This window comes from Aythya marila (assembly GCF_965140915.1).
Source record: "Aythya marila genome assembly, chromosome: 14".
NCBI classification, from domain to species: Eukaryota; Metazoa; Chordata; class Aves; order Anseriformes; family Anatidae; genus Aythya; species Aythya marila.
This window is the reverse complement of record NC_139055.1, coordinates 3,864,730-3,889,884: the sequence shown is the minus strand read 5'-3', so window position 1 is coordinate 3,889,884 and position 25,155 is coordinate 3,864,730. Positions and strand designations below refer to the sequence as shown.

Below are 25,155 nucleotides of genomic sequence, written 5' to 3'. Positions count from 1 at the left end.
CCTCTGCCTGCATTCTTCTGAAGTTTGAAGGAAAACTTTCAGACCGCACAACCAAGGCGGACTATTACGCTTGCATGCAGTAACCTCATTAACAGGTGCTACCACTTCTTCGCCAACTCTGCCCGTAACATGCAAGGACTGCGCTTCGGAGCCACACGAGCTGCCAGACAGCGTGCCATGAAGTGCTCCAGGAGGCTGTTAGATAACTACACATGCTTATTGACAGCTGGTATTCCGTAACGGTTCAGGCAAGCCTTATTTCCTCAGATTGCTGCATTACTGCTACTTCTAGGCTTCGCGTCTCAAAAACGCACGCGTTTTGAATTTCCTCGATCTCACACACTATTTCTCCCACACGCCTAAACCTGCGATCACCACAAATCCTCCAATTCCACGCTCCCGCACTTCAGTTCCGCTACTATACCTGCGTGCTCCGCGTCAGCGAGGTTCGGTCCATCTCCGCAAGGACAAAGCACACACCTCACCCCCGGACACACGCACACGCACACGCCGGGGCTGCAGGCAGCAGGCAGGCAGGCAGCAGGCAGACAATGCCCGGCTCAGCGCCCCGAGCAGGACGGCTCGCTCAGCACCGCGGCGAGGCGAAGCCGCCCGCCGCGGACAGCGGCGCGTCCACACGGGGCCATCCTGACACCGAGAGCGGCGGGCGGGGGGCCGCGGAGTTGGGAGCTCCGCCGGCAGCCTCGCAGGTGCCTCGCCGGGGGCTCCCCGGGGTGCGGGGTCGGTGCCGGGCTCGGCCCCTCGGCGGGCGGCTGCCTGCCGCCGTCCTTCGCTGCCAGCCCGCGGCACTGATGCAGAGCAGCGGTTTGGGTGGGTTTTGTTGGTTGTTTTTTTTTTTTTTTTTTTTTTTTTTTTAATTCCCTTTCGGAATACAAATGCACGGCGGCTGGAGCGGCGCTGGGGGCTGAGGCAGAGCCGTGCGTGCTCCGAGCACGGCTGGAAGCGGGGGAAATAACGGGGTGGGGGGGGGGGTACGGACAGCGGCGGGAGGAGGCGAGCCGGCGGCCGGGAGCTCCGCGGAGCGGGGCGAGCGCTCGGCGGCGGCCCAGGAGGGCGAGGAAGGGGCCGGGAGCGGCGGCAGCGGCGGCAGCAGCCCCGGGTGCCCCCGGGCAGCGCCGCGGGGAGGGAGCGGGGGAGAGCGAGCGAGCAGCGGGGAACGGAGCATTACCGGCGGCAGCAGGAGCAGCCCGACAGCCTCGCAGCGTCGCTGGGAGAGAACTTCGCGCCGGTGCGGCGGATTCCTTCACTGCCGAGGGACACCCCCCGCCTGCTCTGCCTTCCCTGCCTTCCCTCCCCTCCCGTCCCGTCCCTCCCCCCGAGGAGCGGCGCAGCGGCAGCAGCCCCAGCCCCAGCCGCCGCCCCCCGGCTCAGCGCGGAGGAGCCGCGGCGGAGGGCGGGAGCGCGTCCCCCGCCAGCCCGGCCGCCCGCCCGCCCCGCCGGCCGCCCCCCTCAGCCGCCGCCGCCGGCCGCGCCGTGCCCGCAGCCCCGCCGGCCGCACGCGCCGCGGCCGCCAGCCAATCCCCGCGCCCGGCGCCCGCAGCGCCCCCCTGCCGGGCGGTCGGGGCCGCTGGGCTGAGGGGGGGCGCCCCCCGCTCCCCGCCGCGGCCCTGAGGGGAAGGCGGCGGCGGGCGGCGGGCGGCGGGCGAGGCCGGGCCGCGGGCAGGGCCCGCCGGGCTTCGCGCCGCGGTGCGTGGTGCCTGCGCACCGGGTCTGTCCTTGTCCGCCGCGGAGCCGCAATGAATTGTTAAAAACTCGTCGCGCGAATAAAAAGCTGTGACAAAAATCGCCTCCCTCTTTTCTGCCCCGAGTTAGAGGTGTTTGGGCAAACTGTCGGGCAGTTGTTGACTAAGGGAAGGGTTCTGCCGTCACCTTCCCCTCAGTGAAGAAGCCACAGCTTACCCCCGGCCTCCGTTCCTCGCACAACACCCATCCTGTGCGGCGATACCTCAATACCACACGGAACAGTTTATCTCTTCTGTAATGCACAGTTAAGAGTTGGCTCACACCTAGTCTTAAATTTTCCCCTCCCCTTGTGCTACAGATCAGTGAAAGCACCAATGGCACCTAAAAAGGAGCACCAAAGCAACGTCGATTAGAAGACTAGAGAACGGCAAATGGCTAGGCACAAGCTGGTGTCAACTATAAAACTTAGTGGCAAGGCCAGGAGGAAAGTAGCAACTTAAGTCTGTCATGATACACAAAAACTGCAGTAAAAGGAACCATAGAGATGGGTAATGCACAGCAGCAGGGCCTTCTCTATCTGCTGGCAAAACGTAACAATCTTCATGTCTATATTCCATAAAACAGAAAACCTGTGTTGAGAAATTAAGTAAACGAGACCACATTGGATTACTTGTAGCTGGGAAAAGCATACTGTAAATGTCTGATTAGAATGAAACTACAGCAGACTTAATTTCCTGACTGCAGCTATAGTTTTGTAATTGTCAACAAAGAGCAGGAGTTTTAAGGGGCAATCCAGAAATCAGCAGGGAAGTATCTCTCAGCTTTTCAAGGTTAATTGAGAAGAGGGGATAGTGGAGCATACTAGTAGAGCTTGGTAAATTGCATGCAATGCTGTAGCTTGAGGACTGCATTTATTCACAGAGGTGAAGAACATCCACGTAGCCACAACTTCTCCTGGTCTCATCTTTTTCTATGGCATTTCACAGATTTCAAGATTTGTCCTTGTCTGAAATGCTGCAGACTACATTTGAACGTAATATGCACAGTGAATATGCACGATTCTGCAGAGAGACTTTCACATAGAAATACTGTGATAGTCATTTTACTGGAAATAATATCTCTGCTTGAAAATAAACTAGACTGCAAAAATGAATGTTAGAGATGTATTAAAAAGATGGTTGCCGCTAAGTAATGACTTGTCCCTGTCAGGATGAAAAACTGAGAATTACGCTTAGATGGGAAACAAATCTTGTCAAACTACATTTTGATGCAACGCAGGTTCTAGTGGAAAAAAAGGTAATGGAATGTCAGTAAGAGCAGCCCATAAAGCATGTGCCTTGATCCTTATGATGATTAAACAGAAATTAGCAAAAAGCCAAGTACACTTAGCCCATGCAATCTAAAGATATTTGTAAATCTTCCTCTTGTAGGAGGAGTGTTTCTAGCAGTGATACAGAGAATGTTTCAAAGCTACTTGATGTCTTTATCAGCAATTTGAGAGAGAACAAATGGCTGATTAAACGCCATGCAACAAAGATTTGTTGATGGTCAATTATGATGGATATAGGTTAATGGCAGAGACCAATCTAGACGCCTTGGTAAGGTGGCCTCATTTGTTCAACAGAAATGTTGAAGTCAAGGTCAGGTATCTAGTAAAAAAGAATGAGGTTTACATTTCAAGTTGGGTGATTGTTTCCTGGAAGACGGTTTACAGAAAACAGCGTTAGTTTGTCCTGATGAATAACTGAATGCATGCTCCCACTGTTACACTTTTGTAAAAATGACAGGTGTGAGTGAAAGGGTAGTTGAGAGAATAACAAAGCAAAAATAAACAAAAATTACACATCTAGGCATTATTAGAAAGACCAGTGCAGGAACACTGGCTTCAGGTCCACAGTTAGGCTAAATGATATCCATGTAAAAATGGTAATTTCTGAGAGAAAACTTAGGGCTGTTAGAAGGATAACCATGTCTTCTCCCAACAGTGAGAGTCTTAACTAGAAAACAAGGAAGCCATGCTCTATCTTTTGTTCTCTACTCAAATTAATCTTGAAATCTTTTAGATGTGGTGACATAGCTTCAACAGAAGAGAACTCTGCTCCCATCCCTTTAATCTAGTGGTAAGGGTACTCTCCTGGGAATGAGAGGCATGAGACTGAATATGCATAAGGCTGAGGAGAATAAACCAGATACCTCATTTATTGCGTTAGAACTCTGTATTAGTACATAAATGGTGACCACAGGCTACTCCTCCTCTAGCATGTTTTAAATCTTTTACCATTGTTTAGTTCTGTAGAGGAAAAAATGTAAGCGCCTACCTTCAAGGACAAATTCCAAGTAGTGAATCCCGATAACATATTTATTCAGATGCTAGCAAAGTGCCCAAAGAATGGGACTACAGACCTGCCTTGTTTCCTGTTGGCTATATATTTAGTAACTGCTCCATGCATGAGATGCTTAAAAGGTGGGGCTGTAATGCACCACCTAGAACACGCACGCTTTCTTAGATTCAGCCCTAGCATCTCTGGAGTCTCTCTGAGTATCACCTTGTCACTTACAGAGCCTGCTGACATGAGAACATCTCATCCACCTTCTGAAAGGCTGTGGTTCTCTTCCTCACACTTCTTTGAAAAATTGCCCTTCAGCGTGACTTGAAAGGAAAGGAAAAAGGAGAAAACAAAAAAAGATTTGCAGTTTACAAGAGATAAATCCTGGATGCTTGTCCCCTTGCCTTTTAAGCATGTGCTTGAAGTTGCTAACCTGGAAATGCTGATTTTTCCACATGTTCTTAAATATCATTATTCCTCTATCAGTATGTAACTGTTCCACCAGACACATTGCTATAACTTGATGAAAACAAGCATAATTAAAGACAGTTTCTGGAAGCTGACACTATATAAATGTAGTGTACAATGAAGGTGAAATTTTAATACTGCAGCTAATCAATGACTGGAACATTTTGCCTATGGAATGTGAATTCTGGGTTGCTTGAGTCTTTATATAGAACTGAAACAGTTTTCTGAGAGATGTGCTTCATCTCAAATGTAAGTTATGGGATTGATGGAGTGGTTATTTGGGTCAAGTTCAGGTGAAGTTCACTGACTGACATTACAGAGGAGGTCAAACCAGACGATAAGCATAGTTTTTTTCCAACCTTATAAGCTATGAATTGTGATATGCAATGACCCACCATAGCAATGTAGGACTCAACTCTTCAGAATGAAGAGAGGGCCTACCTTACTGAATAATGCCTCTTGAATACTTTAACACATTGTAAACACAATTGTTTTAATTAATTGGTACAATTTTCCACGTTTATTACATATAATAGAATATCATTGGTTGCACCTGTTTTAGATGTCCCAATTTCTTTCTTAATCCTATGCCTAAGATTGCATAGTAAGAAATAAATCCTCCAAACAGTTGTGTGGACTATAAAAAAAAAAAAAAAGGAAAAAAAAAAAAACACAAAAAAGAAAGAAATACACCTGGGAGTATCTGTTCTAGGGAAGTAACCACATAGTGGTACCACAGTGGTACAGGAAAAACATCTGAGTATCATGCAGTGAGCTTCCAACAAAGGAGGAGGGAAAAGATACAGAATTTTAACACACTGGAATTACCATCTTTAGTAATACAATAAATGTGATGCATGTTTGACATTAAAATAAGAGAGTTTGTGCCGCCATTTAAATATTGCCAGAAGCTGTCCATAATTTGTCAGACAATAGAAGAAAAAAGTGTTGAAACTGTATTAGTATTTTGAGGTAGTTTCCAGTCCCTTTAGCTTTTTTTTTTTTTTTTTTTTTTTTTTAATTTCCCTTCCACAGCCAGCCCATCTACCTCATAAGAATTATAGCCTGTCTTCGAAATGGCTCAAATGGAAGTACCGAGCAGGTAGAAAGCTACTTGCTATATGCTTGAACGGCTCTGAACAATTCAAAGCCATCAACAAGTTTGCAGTTCTGGAAGAAGGAGAAGAGGAGAAAAAATGGAAAGTCTTTGTAGGCAATACCTGCTCAGTGGAAAGTAAAGAAAATATGCAGACTTTCATAGGTGCAGAACAAGGTTGTACTAAGAGATGGATCATTTTTCATGAGAAAAATTGCTGTCTGCAAATGAGCATGTTTGGTGTACACAGCCATCCCTAATGAGACCCCCCATGCAAAACCCAGTAAAATACCATCTCTCTGTCATGGCATATGTCTGTACTGTGTTTTACATACAAAGCTCCTGACTAAAACCCTTTTCTCATGTGGTAGCTTTTGCTGAACACAATTATTTCGTAGGCATTCTGAAGAACCTGGCTGTCAACTTCCTGTTAAAGTGCATTAGTGCCATTTGTAAGCAAATGATGAGCCTTGGTCATCTGGCAGAGCAAGAGGAGAATTCACTGGGTCCTGAGATGTGTTTTTGTGTTCAAACTGTCCAGCTCTCAGGGAACACCTCGTGGGTACTGAAATTTGGTATCGCTGTTGGAGAGGTGATAGGATGCACAATTTTCACCGTAGCTACTACACCAAGAGCACTTGTCACACACTGATGTGAAACTGCTAAGACAAGTCTTAAACTGAACACACAAATCTCGGGGCAGTTCTAATTTGTGTGAAGCACAACCCAGGGCTCTTACTTTCTTCTGGCCTATTTAGTTACTGGAGTTATACTCATTTATAGTACATATTTGAGATTCCAGTTCCTGAATAATAGATTCGTCTTCTCATTACTCTTGTAACATAAATGGAAGATACAGTTGTTAACTAGTCCTTAGTTTGGTTTCGCAAGCTACTGACTGCTCTTGAGTGTAATTGCAAGCTATTACAATGTTAATTCTCTTAGCCATTTTCATGACTGTGACACCAAGAGGATGAACAGTTTCACTTGTCTTCCTGCGTTAATTACTGAGATGCTGTACCCATTACATTAAAGTATATACTCTATGTAGCTGTCTGTATATAGAAAGGCCTTTGCATTTCCAGATCACACAGCAAGAGGATTAAGATAAAAGGCTGGGAGCATTTTGGTTAATAACAGTGGGTCTTCCAAAGTGAACTAAGGATAAAATCAACATTTCTTCCTGATAGCAGACATATTTTTCTCAGTTCTTCATTAAGTATTTTTGGTGTGGATGAGGTACATCACAGCTACATAATCTGCATGGGAGTAAATGAAACTGTAAGTGCAGGTCACAGGCAAGGTGAATGGCAACATACAGTGTTGTAGTGCCTAGTCCAGTGCCTAGTTTTTCAACAGTTGAAAGTCAGTTCAACAAGAGCTGAATAATAGAGCTACATCAAGCAGTTGAATAATAGATATGGGACAATACAAAGAGAAAGAGAAAATAAAAAGCGACCTCTAAAGGATACGTTAGTTGTTTTGCATAATATTGAAGCTAATTCAATCAGCATGAGATGTCAAGTCTGACTCAAAATCAATATTAAGTTAGCAGTCTGTTTTATCAGTAACCATGTAAAAAGGTGCAGACAAATCATGTACTGGAAAATTCATGTAAAACTGCAGAGAATAATTGGGAGAAAGGAGAAACAGAAAAAAAAAAAAGCAAAAATAGAAGTGTGCTATATGCAAAATAGGGCATGTGATATATGACAGTTTACCTAAGCGATGCCCTTTTACCCCTACAGAAAATGCCAATGCAAACGTTGCTAACAGAATTTGTTCCTTTTAAATAAAAACTTAAAAAAAAAAAAAGCTAAAATTGTTAAATAAAAATATCATATTATTGAAATTTTTAACTTTTGTGGGCTCATTTGACATTGGAAAATATAATATATATTTTTTCATTTCCCTGGTATGCAAAAGATAACAAGAAATATTAGATAATAATAAAACCAACGTACAAATCTCAGGATTGGGATAACTTCCCCCCCTCCCCCAGATAGCATAAATTCTGTGTTATTTCATATAATTTTTAATAACATAATGAAATAGTAGAAACATTGTAACTGGTGTGTATTTTAAATAAACTGCTAGTTAAACAATTTTTTCTCATTTCCTTAACCTTAATGTAATGAGTAATTCTTACACTTTGTACCTCCTTCTATCCTCCCTTGTTTTAATGTAAAATATTTTCCTTGGAACAGTGTTCCAGAAAAGCACACACTAAAGTATTCACTTGCTTTATCTATTCTCCTGATAAAATCCAATGACTCTATTCAGGATCAGGACCCCATTTTTGCTCCTGCCTAGACAATATGACACAGTCCTTTCTCTGTGAAGGTCATGGTTTAAGTGCATGATTTTTTGAATGTTGTATGAAAGAAAGATGATGAACTTAGTGGTTATCAGTTACTTCGTGTGAAAAAAGGTGTGAGATAAAGAGGAATTTTTCATGCCTGATCTCCTTCCATTATCTGTTGTGTTAAACTGCAGTGAGTGGTCCATGAGAAGCCCAATATTTAATCCATTGGCTGTAACATCACTGGGCAATAGATTTGTAAAGTGATATGGTATCACTTTATTTGTTTATTTGTTATAAATCCATATAATGCAAAGAAACATGTTCATTTATCAGTCCTACCACTAAGAACTTGAGCAGTATTAAAAAAATAAATAAAAAATGAAGGCATCCAGAATAGAACGGGAAGTTAGAGCAAGAATTATGTTCAAAGGGATGTGTAATCTAGAATGTCTGTTTTAAGATTACGAAGACAATATATTATAGCAATCATACTATAGCAATCATAGTATAGCAAACAAACAAAAAACTAACCAACTTCAGATTCCAAAACATACTCGCTTAAGCTGTAGATAAACAGGAATGAAGAAAACAGAATGTAACCAATGTAAGGCTTTACTATGTCTGGATTTTTTAATAAGTTGAGAAGATAGGGGAAAAAAGATAGGGAGAAGGGAGGCAACCCAAGAAGCAATAAGAATGTATACCCAACTAGGTAAATTTAGAGGATGTTTTATTCTGTTTTCTTACTTCACTTTGTTTATCTCATTTAAAAAATGAACCCATTAGCTAGATAAAACTTGCCAAATTAGTGAAGTACAATTTACTTCTCATTTCAGTGCCAATTCATTGATATTTTTCTGTATTTTCAAATAATTGTTTAGCTTGCCGTGCTCATTAGAGACAAGACATCATTTCTTTGTACCCAAAGGAACTTGTAATTGCTAGTTAACAAGCTACTAAACCGGGACTTACTAAGTAAGCTATTCTATTTTTACTGTTCTCTTCCAAAGACATACATGTGTACTTTAGTTATTAAAATTGTTGTCTCAGTGTTCTCACATTATTCAGCATAAAATAAGAGAAGAGCAGAACTTCAACACTGATACGTTTGTGGAACTGACATTAGTGAAACCGCTTTTCTAGTTCCCTGAGTTCTCCTGTCCTATTAGTGTTAGAAAGATTTGAGGGATTCCTTTGCACTTCTCGTGTTGTAAGAAATTCCCAGGCTATTTTCTGATCTCAAGAGGAAAGGTGTAAGCTGAGACTGTCAGATCCTCTGTGCAAGTGAATAAATGGGATATAAAGGTATCTCAAAAGGAGAACTTAAAATTCTCCCACCGCTTCCTTAGGAATGTGAACCTCAGCTTACCAATACCAAGATTTTATTCCTATTTTTTTGTAATTAACATTATTAAAATGGTAAACTGAAATAGAAACTCTGCAATATACATATTTTAAATATAAAAACTTAAAAAATATATATAATAATATGCTGCAAATGGAATTCAGTGATCATTGAAAATGGAATTCACTTGTTACTGAGTTCATCACACAGAATTTGTCATAAGAACACAGCAGTCTCTCAGGTCTGATGACCTGTTTCACTCACAGGAAGAGTAAAAACTAACTTGTCCAGCATTTCAAGTAAATATGACTCTAAATGTAATTAAGAATATATGCCTGTTATTTAAGAAGTTACTATTTGTACTAATTCATTAAGGTGTCTGTATTCAAACTTCAAGACATTCTGAACAATGGGCCATAAGAAAAAAAAAAAAAAAAAGGTCTCTGTCCATGACACCAATTATTACTACTGGCATAATTAAGCCCGTCTCTTGCAATTAATCACCTTGACTGCCAACAAATAGTGTATTTATCTTCATTATCTTCCCACATATATGCCTTTCCTTTATGCTACACAGAAGAGGCTGATTCGATGTTTTGCTACAGAATGGATGGAAATTTAGCCCTAACAAGTGGAGAGGCAAGCGGCACGACACATAACTTAGCAAGTGACTTGCTTAAAGAGCAGACTGTAGTTAAGAAACATCAGTTTGTCAGGTAGTGGGTCTGAACAACTGGAAACAAGAACACATGAGAACACATGAGAACACAATTAGAGCACACTCCTTGCAGTAAGGAAATATTTAAGTACAACTCTACAATACAACCATATGAAACCTGTAAGACTATGATAGTGTGTTTTCATCTTCCTCACATTTCAATTAAAGACAAACAGAATTGTGGATGGTACAATTTATTTTCTCCAAATGAGAAACAAAAGAGGGCATGCCAGCCTAATTTACTTGCTTTTGTTTGCATCTCTTTTTCCATGATTATTTTAACAAATGAATGTACTAGCAGGAATGTTTGGTAAAATAATATTGTGATTATTCACAGCAGAAGCTGTAAGTTTATGTTTCTCCAATTGGAAATGAGAAACGTGTTGTACAACCTACATAACCATTCAAAAAGCCTGAATATTCAAAAAGCTCTGCTTATGAATGAATTACAGACAAAAAATTATGCATAGATATTATTCAGCAAACAGTTTGAACATATACATCAGAAAAACTAGTTTGTTTGGAAAACTTGCAAACACAAAATGGAGCAAAGAAATTATTCATTATGAATTATTTGCACAGCATCTGTCTTACTTTCTCATGTTAATTGCCTCTGCTAAACCACATTTTCTCCCCCTCAGTATGTAAATTAAAATGATTTTGCATATCTCTGAATACCCAGTAAATGCAAGTTTCATTACCTTACCGCTTATATCTTTTTTGTCAACCTAATTATACTGCAGTTTATATAATTTTAAAATTTGACCTACCAGCTTCCTGTAGATTGCAACCTCTTCCTCTGGATTTTGAGTATTGCCTACTATAAAAGAAAAAAACATTAAAACCATGCAAATTACCAGCATTTGTGAAAGATCTTGTAAGGTATGTGTTAAATCTTGCAGTATTTATATATAGATTGATAGAATAAAAACTTACTTGCAATGCTTCTTATGCAATTATTATAAATGTAGAACATGATCCACCATCAATTTGAATTAGAACAGAGAATTTTACTAACTTTTGACAGCCTAGACCAGACCTTCCCCAACAGAAACTGGGTGACATATCACTGGATTCTCTCATGCTTCCTAAAAGGCACCACTCTAGTTATATGTAATCTTTCTACAAATGCAAGCTCCTACAACATGCAATTTGATACTCTTGGTGAGATTTTTTTTTTTTTTCACATAATTTTACTATTTTTTTTGATTTGTTGACCACTCATGTTGTCCCTCAAAGAAACACCACAGGAAGAAAATGTGCACATTATATCATGCTTTTTCTTTGCAATAACTTTACACCACCAACAGAAATAGAAGTGTCTTGTCAAAAACTGTGCTGGTCTTAGAAATTAAATGCAAGATTAATCCTTCAGGCCTGTTAACAAAATGCCCCCACAGCAAAATCTGTCCCATTGGGTCACTGAGAATGTAACCTGAATAAAGCCTCAGGATCAGTTCATCATTATCAGCATATATATATGTATTTTAAAAGACAGACCTGTAGAAAGCACTCTTTTTCTAGTGCTGTACTTAGAAGACAAGCACTTGGAGTAGTACAAAGATATGCTTTTCTAAAGGCATAAAACCTTCTACTTAAGATTCCCTCTTCAATGTACCACAAAATACATAACCCCTGAAATGATTTTTTTTTCTATTTCATACTGAGGTTACAAAACAATGTGTTAACATGGGTAGCACAACTGGATGAAAGCTTATTTATTCATTTATTTCTGCTGTGGGCAGAAACCTGGCTGAATGCTTATACTAAGTGTTTTGCAATAGCCGTTAGTACACTGCCAAGGCACAGTGGGAAGATGTTATTGCCTGCATATCCCTACTGAAAACTAAAATTTTCTAGCATCTTAATGGATTACAACAGGGAAAAGAAATCAAGTTCATGATGTAGTAATTTATGGATCAATGTGAAATTTGATTGCTCACGCACTACAGGTATTTGTGAGTCACAACAAAATTTCTGTCTTAAGAGGTTCCCCAGTATGTCATGGAAATCTCAGTAGTATCCTTTGCATCCATCTGTAGATCCATCTACACTTCTGTTGTGCAATGCACCAGAACTGTGCTTTCATCTGACTTTTGAAATGAATGGCACCAATAAAATGTTGGGCCTTATCTTCAGCAATTCATTTTCCATGATTTTTTTTATTTTTTTTTTTAATATACCTTTAGGCTATGAAACACATCTATAGGTTTTTCCTCTCTGCAAGATGTGTTTTTTTGTATGCTTTAGCAGTTCAGTGAGCTGAGCTGATTCAAATGAGCCTTGAAATGTTAAATACAACTTGTAATATCAAAGGTTCTCATATCAAATAATTTTGTTACTGTGGATCCTAGGGAGATTAAGGACTTTTGCGGTGACTAAAATGTCCACTAGTCACATCAAATATTTCAGCATTAGATATATCATTATCTGTTCACCGAAGAAATGGCTAGAAGATACAGCTGCAGCGCTTTGTACTTTATTTGTAAACCAGAAGCAGGGGGTATAGTACAGCATATGGCAATGGGTGAATGCTAAACGTTGAGCAATTTTGTGACAGTGTGACAGAAGCCTTTACATACAACTTTTACGTGCTATCTTCTTTGCAATTAGCATTGAAAATAATTTATTGGGTCAGACAGTAAACTAAATGCAGAATGGCTGCACTTCAAAAATTTTTTCCTCCCGTCTGGTTACCTGAAAGCCCAGAGAAATAAGTTCTCCTTTCTGCAGTTTTTTTTGTTTGTTTTCATGTTTTCCTATCTTGCAGCAATGTCTGTTTATAGCTGGTTTAGCTTTCTTTACTTCTGAGCTGAATTAAGATGAAGTATGGTTTGAACTGGCTGAAATGCCAGCCCCAGAAATACTGCTGTATTTTCTGGATTGAAGATGACAAACTGTCATGAAATTGCCTGCCTCTTCCCCACCCTTTGCTTTGCAAATGCAGAAGGTAACAGACAAATACTTGGAGAGAGTCCTCTTGGAATCTTACAACTTAGATCCGGTATATTTAATACTGCCCTTGTGTGCTTGCCATCATATTCAGGGCAGCTATACAACTGCTGAGGGACTGAACAGGATCTACAGTCCTAATTCTGGCAGAGTCTTACTGACACACATTCCTGTAGTATAATTAACAGTTAATTCTCATACTTTCATAAAGCAGGAATTCAACTTTTATCTCTGTGCTTCATTATAGTCTTATAAGAAAAGGTAAACAGTAAGTAAATCAGTGTGAAAAATAGGGAGATAGTATTTTCCGGAATTAGCATTCTAACTGCAAATGCAGTGACAGAATGAATCAAATGTTTCTAAATATGGTATTTGAATAACTATTCCTGAGAATGAGAAGAGAGTATAAGTGGGCATTACTCAATCTTGCCAGCAATAAAGAAAATATATTAGGATATAGAAAATAGCCCTGCATTTTTTTCAGGATCCTTGTTTAAAGAGAAAATACGGAGTCTTGATATCACTGTGGAACAACTGTTAACTACATAATGACAAGCACAGTATACAGAAATGAGTAGGGAGCATTTTAATGGAAAGCATATTGTGATTTTCCTTGCATTAAAAGTCAAAGGCAATTAAAACAATTTAATTAGACAATATCTTATCAGCTGCAAAAAGTAAATTGATTGATAGTTAGCATAGGGATAACTTGGCTGCTGCCACTTGAAAAAGTGATGATGAAGCTGACAAATTTGTCACTTGTTTTTTATTTGCCAATTCTATGTATTTTTATATTTTATTTTACCACTGAAGGCATTTTAATTAGCTTATGTTTGATAGTTCTTTGTTTGGAAATGGAAAATATTATAAATGTGATCTGAAGAGTTGTTCGCATTCAGATTGAGGCGTCTAGCATGACTACGTCCTGCTCTCTCATTGCTCAAGGTATTTTACCCGATAACAGAGTTTCTCTTAGAAGCCTTACTGTCCAAGCAGATGTTTTAATCTCCATCTTAAACATCACATGCAGCTGGAAAGAGGTTGGTTCAGCTCACAGCAGCTATAAATCAGTGAGCAATCTCCTCCTTTGGAAGAATCCATATTGCTTACTCAAGGGCTGATTTTGGCCACGTAGGGAATAACCAGGCAGAAGCAATGTGCTGATGAAGTAGCAAACCTACTTCTATTTTTAAAAAGTCTTCAAAGAATGGATACCCAAAAAATAACAAAATCACTCTTATATTTATCAAACCAGAGATGTGCGCTCAGCAGTTACTTTAGTAAAAATTAGGAGGTCCTAGGTCCTTAAATAAATATTAACAAAATGTCTATGTAGATATTATCTTCCACTCATTTTATTCTTGAGAATTATAGGGGTTCATGGCATAGTTTGATATACTTTTTAAATTATTCCTTTAGTTTTATACTAATTTTTCCTCATTTTAATTCATTACTTCCCTCAAGATAAGCACTTAAGTGATGAAATCCTAGGATTGAAATGATAATATTGATAGAAATACTGAAAGGACTGGTAAATAAACAAATTAAAAAATAATTTAAATTAAATTGTTGACTTGACTTGTCAAAAACTTGACTACAAACCATTGCTTCATTGTCAGGACACCTGATCTTCATTTATAATCCTTCTATCCACAGAACTCCTGCAGCACTTTAATAGATTATCTGGATAAAGAGGGAGAAAAACCTTTTGCCTAACTAAAATAATGTCTTAAAGGATTTTTAAACTTTTATCTATATATTTTTTAAAGTTCCTCATCCAGATAAAAATCCATTCTTCCTGAGTCTATTGAAATCTTTTCTGACTGTGTCAGCTATGGGTTGTCCTTGTTAGGAAAATCTGTGTAAAGCCATTTCTATGAAGCCTTATTTTCTGTACAGGCTAACTTGTTTGAAAGTTGAGAACCATAGCAATTGAATATTAAACGACAGAAGCAGACATCTAAAGCTCATTTTATTTTCAAAATAATACAGCAATGAGAAGGCAGACAATTGTTACTGAAAGAACTATGGAAGCTTATAAGCAAAAATAAAATTATATGCAAGCACTGAGTATGATTTCATAAATAATTAGAAATAAAAAATACAAATGCCTCATTAGGTTCCCTGCCTTAAAAAAAAAATCCAAAGTATGAATGTCAGAGAACCACAGATTTCCAGTAATTTGGGAAGCTGCTGTTACCAAATTCTCTTCCCTTTAAAGAAGGGGAAAAAAAAAAAAAAAAAAAAAAAAGGAAGAAAAAAAGAAAAAGGCATCTTTAAATTTCCAAGAACATATAATTTAAAAAAAAAAAAAGATCACCAGAACTTGGAAAATACATCCATTTTCTCATGTGAAATAGGTTTTGCATAAAAATGGTATAATTTAAAAGCAAGAACATATTCAGAATTCTACTTAAATATGGCAACAGTTTGAGGAAGGGGAAAGTATTAGCAGAAATAATTCAGTAGATCACTGACTCTCCATTGTGATACATTTAATTAAAAAATAAATAAAAATGAAGCTAAAGAATACCAACAGTTGCGTTTCTCAGACTATTGGAGACAACTGCCATCAGGGCTATCAGATTATACAAATATATTTATATAGCAGAATATAATTATATAGCAGAAGAGAATGAATGTTACACCCTGCACCCTCAATGGAGAAATCTAAAAAGATATCTGCAAGATAATGGCATCACTATATTGTAACACTTTATAAATAGTATTAAAATCTTGAGAGACAGTCCAAATATTTTTTATTTTTAATTAATTGTTTGTACATGGCAAAGACAGGGTTAAAAGGAGGGAATGGAAGGGGAGGAGAGGGGATGGGATGGACAGGACAAATGCTGCTCTGAAATTCATAATGCAGACAATGCAAAAATAGTGTTTCTGTCTGAAGTAGGTAAAAAAGTGTTTAGGAGTTGGTTGAAAAAGACAGTTTAATTTCAAAAGTCATGCAAGAACCTTTAAGAGACAGGAGAAAGTTACTAAAGAACCATTATCACACTGTTAGAAAAGTGCAATAAACTATATTAACTAATACCTAATACCAGAGAGTAATTTATGTTTGTGAAAGAAACCACTGAGAAAGCCTCTAGCAAAAAGGAGACGCTTCATGAAAAACAGTGCAGTTACTAGGTCAAAAGCTTAAAGAGATAAACCAGCAATTTATTATTTCACCAATTAAAAGTAATTAGCAAGTGGTAGTTACACAACCTAATAAAATATCTCTCATTTTTGCTGCTCATTAGGAAAAACAAAAAATACAAAAAAAAAAAAAATCAGATACTTTGTACTGTGAATTTTTAAAAATATCTGAAAACACTAGGTTTGCAAAAAAGGTATAATCACCTTTAAATAAGTAACAAAACAAAATCTTAGAAGTAATAGGAGGCATGTGAAGTGTTTAGAAATTGTTAGCTCCCCACAAATTAATTTTACAAGATGTTTAAACCTTATATGCTAATCTATGAAGGTGAAAATCTCCATAGTCTGTGAGTGAAGTTACTGTTGTTTTACTTATTGTTATTGAAAATACCAAATGACTGCTAAATAAAGGCACAAAGACTTCAGCAAAAATGCTAGTTAATGACTTCATTTTATGCTTTCAGCATGTTCCATAAATTGGATCTGGGTAACGTCAAAATGCATTCAGAAAAAAACTGCACACAGTATGTACACCATCAGACTTGACATTTAAGTATCTGCAGGAACATAAGTTATACTGTAAGGAAGAGAATAAGGCCCCTAATTTAAATGATCCAATTGAATTTTTGAGTCTTCACTACTGTTACTCTTATGGCTCAGATAGCCAGCAAGAAAAAAGCCTCATCTTACAAAGAGATCAAGAGGAATATCTACTCTTCGCTTGAGTTTTTTGTTTGGGGGAAGTTTTCTTTGTTGTAGCTTTCATTATCATTCGTGTCTTTTTTTATTCTTTTTGTTTTTCTTTTACAGAAAAAGAATAAAGAATGCTGTAAGGACCATATTACAAGAATTAAATTCATGGAAATAACTGACAGTAGTTTTATATATGATGATTGAAAAACAAATAGTGTAATCTAAAAATTCCCCCGAAAGACACATGGAGAACAATCTATGATATAAAGCCAAGCCTTATCTTTAAACACCTCTTCAAAACATAGTTGACTGCAAACAGACAATAAATTCTGGGAGTGCATAGAGGAGTTGGATGATTTAAATACAATACTGTTATTTCAGCATGCCAATGTCCATCTAGCATGCTGATGAGTGTTTGCAATGTCCTTGGGAGCAACAGGCATACAGTGTGTATATATATATATATTTTTTTTTGAACTTACTTTGATGTTTAAACAGCTCTTCTCTAATCATCTGTGCTAAAATGCTAGCAGAAATATATCAGACATCATTATGAAATATACAGAACAAAAGACTGAGAGGAAAGGTCTGGATAGTGTTAAAATGTATTTTAGAATATGATATTTCTTTTGAAAATGGCAAAATCATTGTTTGTTTACTGACTTAAACCTATTTCGTAAAAATCTACTGAAGTTTCCAGAGGAAAAAAGAAACAAATAGGAAAATAGGGAAGGCAGTATTATATTGTCGACGCATCTTTCCCTCAAAAGAACCCTAAAGCCCAACAAAAACATTACTGATTATGCAAAACTGTAGACTATGGGATAATGACTTTCATTTAAAGGAACTTTGCACCACATTACCAATGACTGGTTTCTAATATGTTTTAAAAAATCCTCCAAAGTTCTTTTAGGTGATGGTAGACATAACAAAAATGGTAATGGATTTTTGGCCAAGAAACTCAATATAAAGGCAAATATAGAAGAGATGTGTTAGTCAAACATAAGTTATTGGACTCAGTACAGAGTAAATGGATGAAATTATATGATATGCTATAGAGAAGGTCAGGTTACACAATCTAATGATCCCCTTTGGCCTTAAAGCTTGTGATTCTTTGAAACCCTACTCCTGCTGGGAGTCTGTAATTCATGTACTACTATTGATTTATTTATAAGAGACCATACACAGTAATAATAGCTGTGCATGACTATTCAGGGTATTTGTCCCTGAGTTATGTCAGCAAAAATGTGTTTAAGTAGAATTACAAGTTGCATGTTTTTTAATTTCATGGTGAGATCAAGAAGGAGAGCAGGCATACTAATTTTCCAAAGGGAAAGCATAAAGTGATTTTTTTTTTCACTGTTTCCCATCATGGTTATTACCTGTTCAGCTTCTTTGTAGTACTAGAGTTGGAATTGAAAGATGGCAGATGCCATCACTGTGACATTCAAATGTTCTATCCAGAGACTTGCAACAAATACTGGGAGTTCTGTATGTGTTAACATTAACATCACAGCTCTTGCTAATGATGGATTGGTGATATTGGGAATTTTGATAAGAAAAAGTCCATTAATGTGTTGAGTCATAATGATTTACAGATGATCTCTATGCAAATCAAACAAACCTTTGAATAGAAATTGAACAGTGCAATACAGTGTGACTGGGATTCAGAGCTCACACATTTCTGATTGTGACTCCCGCTTCTGTAAAATGGACGTTCAGTTTCTAAGTTTGTAATTTGTAAAATGACACAGCTGGCTTTTTGTTTTCAAGCATCATTAAGAAAATAAGAAACGAAGGACTGAAATACCACAGAGCACTAATTATAAAGTATTATAGCCTAGTAGAGCTTACAGTGTTCTATGTTTGTGCTTTTCATTTTATATGTACACACATAAAACTAGTGTCTAAAGAAATCTGTCTTGAAATCTGTGAAATTTGTAGAATCAAATCTTAATCTTAGATAAAAGTAAAATGCAATAAAAAATCCATCACAATGTATAGAGGGGAAAGTCTTGCCTTTATGCAATTTATATCCTTCTGCTGTTACAAATATTTTGGGTGTTGAGTTTTACCAGCTTTATCTCATTATTAAACTTTTACAATAAAATCTCAAAAGATACCTGAAGCTGTTCACCAGTACACACTTGTCATTCATATGATATTTTCTACTTTTTATTACAATTAATCCCTGTATAATATGGGGCGAACCCTTCAGATATATACCAGAAAAAAATATTACCCACTTACTTAAAAAAAAATGAGGAAAACTATCTTTATCTTCTAAATACTGTTTTATCTCCTGTAACAAAGTTCCATATTCAATGGTATAAATATCATTATTTGAGCTGTAAATATTATTTTAGCACACAGTCATCTGTGCAATGATCTGTCCTTCTTCCTATTTGTAAACATCCTATAAATTGGCTTTTGGTTAAGAGAAAATGTTTGCTATAGACATGTTACCACTCCTGTACCACTTCGTGGTTTGTTACCCTTAAAACGTTGCTTGCTTTGCTTAATCCTTGCCCATTTCCTATTCATTATTTAAATCATGTAACAAATTGGAGCCGTGATAATGTCAGAGCTGGCTGACATGATAAGTAAAACTGTATAAATGGCCACTAAAGCTCAAATTGCAAATAACCATCTAACATAAATACCCAGTTACCGTATGAATAAATATAGGTTAACACACATCACATTACACCACAAGACTGAAACACAGTGAAATCAAGTAATAACTAGGAACTTTAAAATGTTTACTAATAGTTTACCCCAACAAAAGGTACTATTTTTGAAATAGCTGTTTTCAGCTGGTATATTCAGAGTAATATCAGGTTACGTAGAAAAAAAAATTCACTTTTAGATTTACTAATCTTTAGTAAATGGATTAAACCCAAATGACTGGTCAATAGCTGGTCACCCTGTCCAGCTGGCATTTCCATAGGACTGCTCAGATATGTTGAGTACTGCAATTGGGTAACCCTTTGACTAGATAAAACATAGGTGCTTAGTTCAGTAATTTAATTTCACAGTTTAGTACCTCTTTATAATAATACTCACAATGAAAATAGGTCAAGTAACGCTAGTATTTTAAATAATGGTTTCAATTAGACCAGCAAATGAAAATCTTGACAACCTCATGGACATACAAGTTTGTTTTTCAGATCCTGAAATGCCAATAACTAATGCTGGGTAGCCTAATAAAACTTACTAGCCCTTCTTCCACACCAGAATAATCTATGCCTCACTGAGTACGCCTGCTATGGATTTCCAAAGGAATTTATGAACAGATCCTCCTTACAAACATTTTAGAAATACAGAGAAGAGTACAGATGTGCAATAAACCTGTGGTCAGGCCTGAAACCCCGTGAGGCAAGAACTGACCAACCAAACCGATGTCCATAATAAGGAGGAAACTATTTCACTCTCTCTTTGGGGCATAGAGGCTGCAGTTGGGCAGATTCTAGGAAGCAACGACTGTAAATTCAAAGTTTCTTAGAGCTTCCTGCATTCCTGTTGTTATCAAAGGCAATACTGTTGAAATGACCAGAGCCAGAATAAAGCTGAAGTATGTGTATGTGCTTCTTGAAAGTGGCATCACATTTTTTTTGAAGGATAGGTTATACCTGTGAAATAACATAGACCTATGTTGGGTCTATGAAGTCACTCCTTCATCTGAAAAGAAAATCACAACAGAGTAACTGGACTATGCTATTGAACTTTGTTATGGGTTAATTTATTTTCACTTCTGAAATTTTACCAGATATTCTGCTTCTCAGAGATAATTTGTCTTGGTAAATGAAAGGACATGAAATAGCACTAACAGCATACCAACTCTAGGACTAAAATAAGATAGGGTATTTAAAACACTGAATTGGATACTGCTTGCAGACCCTGTCCCCCTCTCAGATGTACATGTCAACAGTTCAAGGACACTTGGAAAATGCCATTGAGTTCAGCCCTTGCAGTATTTCTGCTACAGGTTTCCTAGAGCACTCAAAGAGGCTAGCAAGAATCTTGCTCTTGGTTTGGATCACTACTTTCTTCCATCACTTTTAGCTGTGGCTGTACTGTATACTTAGTAGTTTGAACATTTGCAAGCACAGGATAATAACCGGAGGGAAGGGCATAAATAAAAAGAATATCTAATATCCTGCAGCATTCTTCTTCAGTGAACTGCTATCGTACACTGACCCTTGGTGTTTTATGTATGTTATTTTCTTGTTCAAGTCTACTGCCAGGAGAATTTTCATTCCAAATCTTTCTGGGAATGTTATTCCAGAAGCAGTAGATACTTCGTTGAATCTCATATTAATAAGCTATGACGTTAAATAAAGAACTGAAAATCTTAATCAAAGTTATGAGTATCAACAAGAAGTGAAGTAGCAGCTAATATAAGATTAGCTGCTGAACAAAAGTTTTCTATGATTAATTATATTATAGCACAGTAATTTAGTTTCTCTCGATCTGTAACTTCAAATATCTATACTAATTAGTTGCTAACTACAACATAATAAATGAGATAATGAAATAAAGATGTTTTAAATATCCCTTTTTATTGCATGTAGGTTTTGCAGCATGCTAATATACCAGATGAATTCTGGGGGAAAAAAAAAAAAAAAAGAAAAAGGATATATTAGCATATCATTATGTACATGAACGCCAAATAATACATTTCTCACAAGAACAATGTTCAACTACTAAATCCAATGGAATGTGGAAATAAAAAATATTTTAGATGAAGGCTGGCATGGGTTAAGCTTATAGCAAACATGGAGACATCACACCTCTCCTCCATCACATTTTCACCTGCTCATGTGGTGCACACTTCTGCTTTGATAGAAAAATTCCATTGGGTCTTCTTGGTGTAAAGGTGTTGGTGCTTACAGCAAAATTTGCAGAGCAGGTGGGGAATAGAGAATGTTTTCATCTGGTTGTTAAACCAGAGAAATATCTACAGCATTTTTCACAGTTCATGAAAGGGACCATCACTTTCCTGTTAGCTTTACTGAAAATGGTTGGGAACAAATTATACAAGTTTTTTCTTCTATGGATTTGTTTGAAAAAACAAACAAACACAATTTCTTTTTATAAATTTGTTTTAGAAAACTGTAGTTCTTAGTTCCAAATTTATATAAAAGAAATTTGCAGTGTTCCCCATGTAAGGTGAAGAAACTCCTTAGGAGTGTTGCACAGACCAAGGCAGTATTATTTATTTTCCTGAAACCAGCAATGAAAGTCAAAGCGCAAGCAGTGTAGCTTGTTTTATATATCAACCTCGCATGTTTTCCTGTCAGCTTTGCAGTTTGTCATCCACAGCTTAGCCTCCAAATGGCATGAACTTTGAGGACAGCATGCTGAAATGAAAAGAGACTTGCTGCCTCCTTTGGAGAAGAAACAAGGCCACCAAGGAACAGCTGAATATCTGCTTATTCCATTTTATGCAGCCAAAGTTGTGGAAAAATATTCCATTATTAATATAAACGTAATGCAATTCTGCTAATGGTAGTATAATTTGTTGTTACTATTTGGAGTGAATCTGTGAAGAATCTACCAAGAGTAACAGATGAAATCATAAAAGAATACTAAATGCAAAATCTGGTATACAAAAGTAAAGAATGAGTTGGAGCAGCTGCAATAGTTTATTATAGTTACCAGAATTGTTCAGCAAAAGCAGTGTTTGCCAGCTGGAGTGCAGTTGTTCAGCGAGGGAGGTGAGATATCCCTTCTCTCTGTGTGGAGAAACACCACAGCTAAGTGAGCATAAATGCATGAACTGGCATGTTATTTTACTACTAAAATGATTAATCTTAGAGACAGAAACATGTTAGACCTCTTTATGACTGTGTTTCCAAGGAAGTGACTAGCCAACCTGGAGAACAGTGACCAAAGTTTAGTTTTCTACCACTGCAGTCATTTACAAACATTATTGGTTATTGTTGGTTATTGGTTTTGTTTGTTTGTTTGTTTTTCCCTAATTATGAGTGTCAGTTACAGATGTACAGCCAGTAAACTATCTGTCTATAACTTGCAGAATCTGCTCCTTTTTCTGCCAGCAGATTGAATTTGCGGCAATATAGGTGTTCTGATCAGCTACACTTAAGACGCGAAACCTTCCATTATAGCACATTTATGATTTATTTTGTCAGGGTATCATAGAGAACATTACTTTGCAAGGTGATAAAAATTAGTATCCCATGAATTAAATCAGGAATTCCAAACATCAAACTATATTTAAAATAATGGCAAGAAGGTTTTTTCAGTAATTAAAACTAGCATATATGGAGTTAATTAGACCGAAAACTGCATGTTGGTCATTACATTACAACCAGTTTGAATATGCTAACACATAGTGTTAACACACTAAGTTAATGCAGACGTGCTGTTATATTGCTCAAACAGCACTGATCAAACTGTTCTGTTTGAGGTTTCATCTAAAGCCTGTAATAATCTGGCTACTACGTTAAATGGATGTGGAGTTCAACCCTTGTGAAACCAAATACTTTATCCTTGTATGATTCTATCACTTACGTCACTTGCTGAATATATTACTATTCCTCGGATAATGCTTTACAGGTAGCCCCCAAGAGGTAGAATATCCAAAAGCCTCAGACTTATTTTTGTTGTTTCCCTTTTTGACTCTCTCATATCCTATTTACTACTGCCTCCTGCTTCTATTATCGCTACTATCATCAAGAAATAGTATGTTTTTTTTTCTGTAATAAGAAATACTTCTGACATAATTCTGAAAGGCTTTCATGTGCTGCTAGTTACAACACAGCACACCTCTTACGTTCATTTTATACCTCAGCAAGTGATATTTTATTAACTGCTGCAGTGTGGCCATATTTTACTGTAAATTGCAGATATTCAATGCAGTCATGCATGTCCATGTGAATGTGGCATCAGCTTTTTTTATTACATTTGTCCACTTCTGGCAAATTTGCTCACCATCATACACAGTCACACAGAACCACAGAATGGTCAAGGTTAGCAGAGACCTCTGGTGCAACCCACCTGCTCAAGTCAAGCCACCCACAGCCAGTTGTCCAGGACCATGGCAGACAGGTTTTGAATGCCTCCAATATGGGAGACATGGGGGACAGTCCCATCTCTCTCAGCCTATTCCCATATGAGAGATGCTGCAGTCCCTTAATCATCTTCATGGTCCTTTGCTGAACTCTCTCCAGTACCTCCAGACCTCTTTTTTGCACTGGAGTGTTCAGAACTGGACACAGTACTCCAGATACTGCAAGGATCAACTCTGGGAAATATCTTTTCCAATAATACATACATTAAAACAATGTAGAAGTATGAAAACAATGTAGTACTATGAAAATTTAAAGTTAAAAAAACAGCCAACCAACCAAACAAAAAACACAGAAAAGTAGGGTCAGATGTTCCTATATACCAACAACACTAAATGCAGTGAATGAAATTTCAGGTTCATTACTGAGCAGATGAATACAGAGCACTCTCTAAACAACAGAAGGGTAAGCATGTCTGCTCTGGAGAGGATGAAACATGGCAAATCATCCATTAATAAGTATCTATTTCTTTAACAAATGCCTAATCGTTCAGCAGAGTAATTTAATGTTCTGTATTAAGCTAAGAGGCTCACGGATTAATATACCCACATCAATGGTCTCTGTTCAGTATTCTCTACTCACTTCCACCAAAACATTAACAAACCTCAGTAGGGAATTTTCCTGAGAAGATCAGCTAATAATGTATTGTACCCTGGAAATGAACCCTTAAACCTCTATAGTTGATTTTTGTCTACCAAACCACAAAACTGTCTTTCTTTCCTCCGTTAAGAATCCTCTCCACCTCTATATATAAGCAAAGATCTAACTCTAGCTACTAAATCTAAAGAACAGTTTAAGGCAAAGCCAGAATTTAGTCATTAATACAAACTCAAATAAAGCCAATCGTTAAGTACTTATATTTCAAGTGAAATAGAGGATTGAAATTAGGAGGCTAGTTAAAAAAAAAAAAAAAAAAAAAAAAAAAAAGCTGTTAGTCACTGACAAAAAGCAGCTACTAAGAAATGCTTCCAGGTTACCAAGCAGCAAAGCCTGTAAGAGAGATGGTAGATCTGTTTGACCAACGGGAAGTGAAGGGAACCACTCTGTACAAAAGTGGCATTGTAGAGTAGTTCAATGACAGCTGTCTTGGGGTCTGCCCCCAAATGACTATTTGGAAAACTACCTGCCTCAAGAGCTAATGGACCCAACCTTCTGCTTGATGCCAACTGTAAAATGTAGCATGAAATCAACACAAAGAAAGGGACTTACAATAATATGAAACCAGGGTCAAAGAGAAAATATTTTATACTCCTATGTTTATGAAAATAAAGATGAGGAACATTTAGTCATGTACCAGAAG

The 25,155-nt window shown here is 37.7% G+C and overlaps 1 protein-coding gene across 1 annotated transcript in view; it reads right to left on the bottom strand.

Moving 5' to 3' along the window:
• Positions 1–25,155, bottom strand: part of TENM2 (teneurin transmembrane protein 2) — a 782,568-nt gene that overhangs the window by 676,305 nt on the left and 81,108 nt on the right. Inside the window, exon 3 of the mRNA XM_082771651.1 lies at positions 10,734–10,783. The gene's annotated coding sequence lies outside the window, so the exon portion shown is untranslated. The remainder of the gene's footprint in view (positions 1–10,733; positions 10,784–25,155) is intronic.